Source organism: Alexandromys fortis, unplaced genomic scaffold (assembly GCF_014885135.2).
Source record: "Alexandromys fortis isolate MF-2015 unplaced genomic scaffold, M_Fortis_MF-2015_v1.1 scaffold_100_3062768_6864082, whole genome shotgun sequence".
Taxonomy (NCBI): Eukaryota; Metazoa; Chordata; class Mammalia; order Rodentia; family Cricetidae; genus Alexandromys; species Alexandromys fortis.
The window spans coordinates 2,798,339-2,806,250 of record NW_026067993.1 but is presented as its reverse complement, the minus strand read 5'-3'; the positions used below and the strand labels follow the sequence as shown (position 1 = coordinate 2,806,250).

General features: G+C 49.2%; 1 protein-coding gene and 1 long non-coding RNA gene across 3 annotated transcripts in view; one reads left to right on the top strand and one right to left on the bottom strand.

The window, feature by feature from the left end:
- Nucleotides 1-4,998, bottom strand: part of Bcl6 (BCL6 transcription repressor) — a 23,901-nt gene extending 18,903 nt beyond the window's left edge. The window contains exon 1 of the mRNA XM_050159982.1: nt 4,878-4,998. The gene's annotated coding sequence lies outside the window, so the exon portion shown is untranslated. The remainder of the gene's footprint in view (nt 1-4,877) is intronic.
- A 256-nt stretch (nt 4,999-5,254) lies between these two features.
- Nucleotides 5,255-7,912, top strand: part of LOC126512293 (uncharacterized) — a 13,731-nt gene continuing 11,073 nt past the window's right edge. For both annotated transcript variants that reach the window (XR_007594993.1, XR_007594994.1), the window contains exon 1: nt 5,255-5,535. This is a non-coding gene — a long non-coding RNA (uncharacterized lncRNA). The remainder of the gene's footprint in view (nt 5,536-7,912) is intronic.

The window sequence follows — 7,912 nt, the reverse complement described above, 5'->3', positions numbered from 1 at the left end:
CTCTCTCTCTCTCTCTCTCTCTCTCTCTCTCTCTCTCTCTCTCTCTCTCTCTCTCTCTCTCTCTCTCTCTCTCTCACACACACACACACACACACACACACGCCACTGAGAAAAGGATAAACGGGATGTAAAGACAGACAGCTAACTGGCGCACATCCCCAACTGGACTAAGTAGTCCCTGGTCACCCAGTACAAGCACGTGCTACAGCTCTGAGACGCCCCAACCCCTCAGTACCTCTGTAATCTTTTCATGTCTATTGTCAAAAACCTCATGCTAAGGAATGGTAGGGAATGCTCTACAATGTGCACTGGCAACTCCAGTGACCTACGGTTAAACTGCTCCCCCGCCCCCACCCCATGAACTGAGATAGATTCTTTGGAATTCAGAAACTTACTGTTCGGCCTAATTCCACAAAAAAAAAAAAATGACGAAGTTTAAATCCTAAAGATCCTGAGGGTTTCGGGTGTCATCTTTTTCTGCTACCAACTTTGTCCGTGAAGTCACGGACGTCCTCAAAGACAGGATCGTTTCTTAGTTGAGATAGATATTTAAGACTGAGCGAGTGTGGATGTGGACGGCGTGAGCATATGGTTTTCATCTGTCTTGTCAAAACTTTAAAAGTCAAATGCCATCTTCGTTGGAGAATGATCAGTCCTGGCTGATCAGATCAGCTCGCTCCGAGCAGGAACCTTGACCATAACATACCACTAGGTGGCGGACTCAGTCCGTTCAAGAATCACCCTGCTAGCCTAGACTTCCACGGTAGACCTGTCCAGAGGCTTTCTGTCTGTTTCTTGGGGGTGGCGGAAGGGGGGAGAGGGAGGAGATGCTTCCAAAACTGAAGTAGGAAAACATTTAGTTGAGCAGATGCAACTCTGTTCTTCCGGTGCTCACGCTTCTATCTAACACCGCACCGTTTCGGGAACTGCTTTCGGGTATTATTTGGTTATTTGTTCCCCTCCTCCACGCCTCAAAGCTGGCTACACTCACTTAAAAAAAAAGTGATACATTAAAGAGTTAAGAGAAATTCATGCAAAAGGAGAGAGAAAGAAGAGGAGAAGAGGAGAGAGAGGGAATGGGGAGGAGGGAGAGAGAGAAAGAGAGAGAGAAGAGAAGAGAAGAGAAGAGAAGAGAAGAGAAGAGAAGAGAAGAGAAGAGAAGAGAAGAGAAGAGAAGAGAAGAGGCCGGGAATAAGCTCGTGAGCCATCCCTACGGAGGAAGGGGGAGCCGGACTTAAAACCTTGACCCACTGAGCAAAAGCAGGAGAAGGGAACCGAACCGACTATGTCCTTCGAGGGGGGGCTACTGGTCTGGAAATGGGAAGCAGAAAGGGTTGGAAGGAGCGAAAAGCCAGCCAGCGGGGCCACTGTGCAGAGCCCTCGCGCGTCGCTGAGGTCCCACTTGTTGCGCAGTGTGGGAAACCGGCACGCGCCACACTGCCTTGACTCCCACATGGCTGCAGCCTAGCCTACCGCTGCTACCTGCGGTCCACAAGCCTCTCCCCACCACCGGGGCACACGCCACCACAGACCCGGGGGAAACTAGAGCACTTTCATTACTACGGGTTTTCGCACCAAAACATTCCTCCTATTCTCAAACTCAGACCATCAGCAGACTTCGGGTACCCTGAGCAGTCAAGTCCGAAGTGGAAAAATAGCTACATCAAGGCCAGTGAAGACGCAGCTAAGAGCCAACTGCAGCCCACCTCCACCCCGGCAAGGGTGTCCCTTCATTTACGGGAAGGACATCGTGCTCGTTTTGAAAACAACGTGTTAATATCCTATTTAAGAGATTGACTGCAAGGTATTTCATTTAAAAGTTTCATCTCTCAAAGTTTCTGAAAATCTCTCAGAGGGAGTTGGGGCCACATGCCTAATTAATTACGGTCATTTCACAATTATTTTTCAAATGCTCGGCTTTTACCAATAGTTTCGCCCACCAAGGGGTGGCGCTGCCGCACCACCTCCCCTGAAACTTAATTTTTTTTTTTCTTCACAACAGAATGGGATATCCCCAGCAGGGGACAGAGGGAAGGAAGGATTTTGACATCTAGTCATGGCATTTACTCAACCCATAACTGGAACTCCTCCTCGGGGCTCAGTAAACGACAACTTAGAAATCTAGGATGCCATTCCTGACCACCAAGCCCAGAATAAATTAGTCTTTTCAAGAAAATATTGCTGTAAACCTTTCAAAACTGAGGAGAGGAACAAGGTAATGCGTGAATACCCGTTTTTCTGGGCGGTCTCTCCCCTCCACTGGCTTAGTTGTCCTGAACAGCATCCAGCTTTATTGTGGGTACCAAACAGACCCTTAAAATCATTCAACGCCTGAAAGTATTAGAAAAGAAATTCTTCCAAATAGGATACTGGAAACTTCTATTTATAAACGGGGATGGGGGTGGGGGGTTGTCTATCTACAGGTTTCTATTTTGGCCCCAGGGGCTCAACTGCAGTCCTTTTAGCAAGAGAAAATGTCTAGCCCCTGGTGTTTTCTCGCCATTTTCTCTTCCCCCAGGGACAAATCTCTTTCCTTTTTATTAAAATCGGTACATAAAGAAGAGTATGATTTCACCTCACTCCTTTGAGCTCATGTTTGCTACCTCCAGGAATAGCGTGTGGACTAGGGCCAGATGAACTTCAACTTGGGCTGCAGATTTACGAGGTCCTGCTCAAGTGCCAAAGGCTCTTGGTAGCAAATAGAGAGCAAAATAGATAGCCGTCTCCGGATGGGTCATGCTGCCCCCTCCCTTATTTGAAAGTTATTTATTAAAACCACACACAACACCTCGCAAAGAAAAAGGGAAACCAGCGAACTGCAGAGGAAGCCAGCGGCGTAGCTCAGAGCCACAAACTCTATTTCTAAACAGTCCTTTCCGAACAGTCCTTTCCGAAGATCCCTCTCTCTCTTGCCCCCTCCCTCTTTTCTTTTTTGCTGTTTCTTTTTGTGGATAGTAAAGCATCCACTGGTATAGCATATCTTCCTCCTGGGAACTATACAATGTTGGGGGGGGGCAAGGGTAAAAAATCACTTTTTAAGGGGGTGGGGTGCAACGCTTGTCTCAAGAACCCTGTAACAGCTCTAGACGGCCAGCACCAGGTTTGAGGTAATTTCTCACTATCCCTAGCACCAAAACTAAATCTCTAAGGGAGAGAGCACAACACAGAGGTTATTTATTTTACTTCTAAAAACAAAATGTTGGTTGGTGGTGTTGCTTCTTTTCATGGGGGAGTTTTAAAACTCATTTTTGCAACACTAGTTCCATTTTCTCCAGGGCTCCAATAACACGGTATTATAAAGGCAATGCAACCCACAGTTCTCAAGACATTTAACGTTCACTGTTTCCGGCAGGGTTGGCTCTAGCTCCCGCTGCCCCCCAGGCAGCCAATTTCCTAGGTTCCAACTCCCAACCCACTCCCGCCCCGGGCCGCCGCCGCCGCTTTTTTCCCATTCCTACTCCCTCGAGGAGAGCCACAGGTTGCAAATCCAACCAACCTCGCAATCTGTTTTTGCAAAATCACTCACAAAGATCTCCCTTTCGCACCCGCTCCTCCCGTCCCGGGTCCCCCAGCCAGAGTCACAAAGTGCCCTTCTTCCCTCCCTGGTCTTTCACGTCAGGCAGGCGGACTGGGGCTCTGTTTTCATTCCTTCGCCCAAAAGAAGGACCTTGGGAATCTGAAGCCTGGAATCCGCTATACCCAGGCCTATCGCTGCCTTTTTACACAGCTTGCACCAAGGGGGAAAAATGAAATTAAATTTAGGAAAGGGAGGGGAACTACCGCTGAGAGCCAACACAGTCACGCAGCACCCAAAATACAAACACCGCGGCCGCCAGAAATCCCGCCACCTCCCTGGAGCTCTGGACCGGCAGACCAAGATCCCCCGGGTCCTGCACGCTGAAAGCGCCGCAGGTGCAAAAAAAGAAAAAAGAAAAAAAAAAGCCGCGCACCCCTCTCCCGCTCACCCCCCCAAATTCTTGTCCCGCCTTCAAGCCTCCTTCCTCGGGCTGGGGAGACCGAGCGCACCCGGGTTCCCGACTGCCTCGACTCACAACCAAGAAAGAATAATTTTCAAAGTATTCAACATTCCCGCCCCCCCGTGCAAGCGAAGGATCCCCAAAACACTCTTGTCTCTCCTTGGGAAGATCACGGCTCTCAAAGGAAACTGCAGACACGCTACTTCATCTGGCTTTATGACCAAAAAGAAAAGGGAAAATAAAGCAACCAGCCGAGGAGTTGGCTTGCATTCCCCCCCATGCCGACTCCCGGCTCGGCTGCAAGGCAAGGGACTGGTGCGGGGCCGGGGCCGGTGGACGGCCGCCAACGCGGGCACCGGGAGATCTGAGCGGGGAGGGAGGCAGCGGCAGGGAAGGCAGTTTGCAAGCGAGCAGAGAAAGCAAGCCAAGCCGCGCGAAGCCGGCGGGGCCGCCGCGGTCCGCCCTCCCAGGCCGCGCAGCCCAGAGCCCGCCGCCCCGCGCCCCAGCGTCTCCAAACACCGAAACAACACCGGGCAGGGCGGCACAGCCTCCCCGAGGCGGCCCAGGCGCTCCAAGACAGCAAAAGAAAAAAAAAAAAAAAAGAAAAAAAAAAGAAAAAAGAAGAATACGTATGCGTAAAGCTAGATCCTACAGTGGGAGAGACGTGGGGCTGATCTTCGGCATTTATTTTAACACCTGACAGCTAGAATCAATAAATAGATACATTTATATCAATAGATACACATAGGAAACTTGGAGCCAAAGCATTTGGCAAAAGCGGAAAAAAAAGAATTAAAAGGTAAAATCATGATCATGAGCAGCGGCGGCGGCAGCGGCACCAGCGGCAACAGCGGCGGCGGCGGCAGCGGCAGCGGCGGCGGCAGCAACAGCAATAATCACCTGGTGTCCGGCCTTTCCTAGAAACTTCTTGCATCACCACTTCTAAGAACCCCAGTTCTAAGAATCAACAGAGCTCAATTCTCGGAATTTGAGCTGCGGGCTTTACCACTGCTCCGCAGCAGGGGAGGACTCGGTGACGGCGCCGCACAGCGCGGCGCCCTCCTGGCCAGCACAGGGCCTCGGAGCCACGCCGTTGGCCACCATCCGGGGCTGATCGAGCTCCCCGCAGCACTGCCGCCCTGAACATTAAGGGTCCCGCGGCGGGCGAGCGCGGCTAGCAGGCGACCCTCCCTGCCCCCGGCCGCCGATGGAACAGCCCGCTCCGCCGCCGTCACGTGGGCTCCTCCTCCGTGACGTCGGCGTCTTCGCTGTAGCAAAGCTCGGCCTCTGGAATTCTGAGAACTAATTTGCTATTCGGTGACATAAGAGGGGGAGTGCGCTACGCTTTCCCGGGGTCTGGGGCTAATTCTTCCTCTCCTACCCATAAACTCGGCTCCACGAGCTAAATACACAAAAGGGAGCGAGCGATCTGAGCTGTTGGAACAAGTATGTTAGAGGCACGTTTAGAGAGGCGAGTGAGAGAAAACAATAAATACCACAGCTCCTTCCAGCTAGAATATTAGGCACCACGAGAAAAATATTTGCCAAGCAGTTTTCGGTGGGTTCATTTGTTTTCTTTTTATTTGGGACAAAGTATGTTGGTGGTGGTGGGGTGAGGGTTTTCTTTTTCTTTTGGGGTGGTGGCTTGAAATTGCGTTTTGTTGTATTTTGATGATTTAGAGGGCTTTTTTGCTTCTGATTTTTGCCTTTTGCAAGTTTGTGGCGTTATGTAAAGCGTAGGACCCGTCATCCGTTTATTTTATTGTCTCTGTGTTCTTTTCTTTTCCTTTTGAATCGCTCAGGCATTTAAAATATGCATTATTTCAACCCCAATACCATTGACAGAAGCTTAAATTTTTTTGGCCACATATGACAACCTCAACATACACCCCCCCCCCCCCCCCCGCACACACCGCCCTTGGTGCAGCTTCCTTTTCCTCTAGGACTTTTACTGACGGAGGCTTTCCTGCACTTGAAAGATGTAAAAGGATTTGCTTTGGTTTGGTTTGTTTCTTTCCAGGACAGCAAGTGGTGGGTTTACTCTTTCTGTTACTGTTGACTCTTAGGAAATTTCTGGCTGTTAGAAACGTCTGTGTGGGTACGTGTTTGCTTGTCGGCTACAAAATTCTCTGCAGCCAAATACGTGTTTGTGTTCTGCTTTTTCTTAAGGTCTGGAACATTTTTTTTTTCCTTTTCCCCCCCCCCCCCCCCCCCCGGGTTCGTTTCAAGGTCGTTAGAGGAAAGAAAAAAAAATCTTTTCGGTGCGTGTTGAAGGGATCTGCCTGAGGAAATTCTAAAGGCCTGCCTGCCAGGATCACAGATACTGCGTGTATTGAGAACAGGCTGTGCCACCACTAGACGCACACTGTACGCAGTCCGGTCCTCTTGGCCCTGGAGCAGAGCTGAGAGGAGGAGGGGGGTGGATCTTTCTTTCCCTTCTTTCTTCTTTTATTTTAAAGGTGAATGCAGGGCCGAATCTCCTTACTGTAGGCCCTGGTGTGTTTATTCATAGCTGCCAGTTTGCCTGTTTAATTTTTTTTTTTTTTTTTTTTTTTTTTGCCCTCCTACTCATCCCTGAATGAGGGAGACTCTTGTTTCTTTTATGTCTGTCTCTTGAAAGAAGGGTGTGAGGGGAAAATAATATTAGGATTCCTTAAGAATGAACCCCAAGTGTTTGGAGCAAAAGAGGCTTTCAAAGGTCAGGCTGTTCTGGGCTTTAGCTGTGAAAATCCTTCAAGTGGCTTGTTAAATCACGGATGGGCTCTCTGAATGGTTCTGCAAAATGTCCTCATATATTAATTTCTTGTGAATATTTGTGGGCCACAACCCCAAACGTGGCCTTAAAAATACAGATGTGAGCAGAGCTCTGAGCGCTGCTGACGGTTTGGGGTTTTGGAGGAATCCCTGTCCCCCAAAAAACGGTCCTGTAAGAAGTTTCAGCTATGTTGCTGGAGTAACACTACCGCTTCAAAAGGTGATGTCACGGGCTTTAGAACTGCAAGAGTCCAAAAGACCTGATTGTTTTCCTCAGGGCTGGCACTTACAAAATCTGTTGTCTGTCCCCGAGAAATCTGAATATTTGAATACTTACTGGCAGATGAATTACTGCAGTCCCGAAGGAAAAGCCTGTCTTGGGAAGGAGATTTGAAGGCTATACATAGGCCTAATCCTACCACTGTTGTGGAAATGAACATTTTACTTCCAAGACACATGACTTTGTCAAATGGGTCCACACTGCCGGGAAGCAGGCTATCTGCTTTGGTTTTTGTATTTAGAGTTCCCATTCCCTCTCATTTTAGAGGATTAAATAAATCCCATTGGGCCACAATGACACCCCGATGTTCTTTGTGTAGCTAGCTGTCTACCGTTCCCGAGCAATAAGTGCGTCAGTTTTCTAGCTGCAATTGTAGCTTTGCAACAGGAATTGTATGGTTTTGCTGTATTGTTATTCCTATAAATAGAATTACTTTATTTATTTTTTTTGATTATTTTCTTTGTCAAAGTGACTGTGTGCCTCATTCCCGACTCCTACCCCAACCCTTAACCCTTAGGCGTGCAGGCACACACATCTTGTCCTGTCCATCTTGTGTTCTCTTTGCCACGCCACTCTTAGCCCCATGAGGGCGCTGCAGAGCAAAGGGAAATGTGCTCCCTCAGGCGGTAGAGCCAACCAGAGTGGGGGCTGGGAAGGAATTTACCCTTCTCATACCTCAAGCCCTGCTTTGATTCTCTCAAGAGTTTCCGGAACAAGAGCCCACCAGGCCTACTTATAGATAATTATCCCCATCACCAGAGGCCTTACATCCTCCCTGGGACCATGCGCCAGAGTTTGTATGCCTGTGGTGAGTTTTTGTTGTTTTTGCTTTTTATCTCTCTCTCTCTCTCTCTCTCTCTCTCTCTCTCTCTCTCTCTCTCTCTCTCTCTCTCTCCCCCCC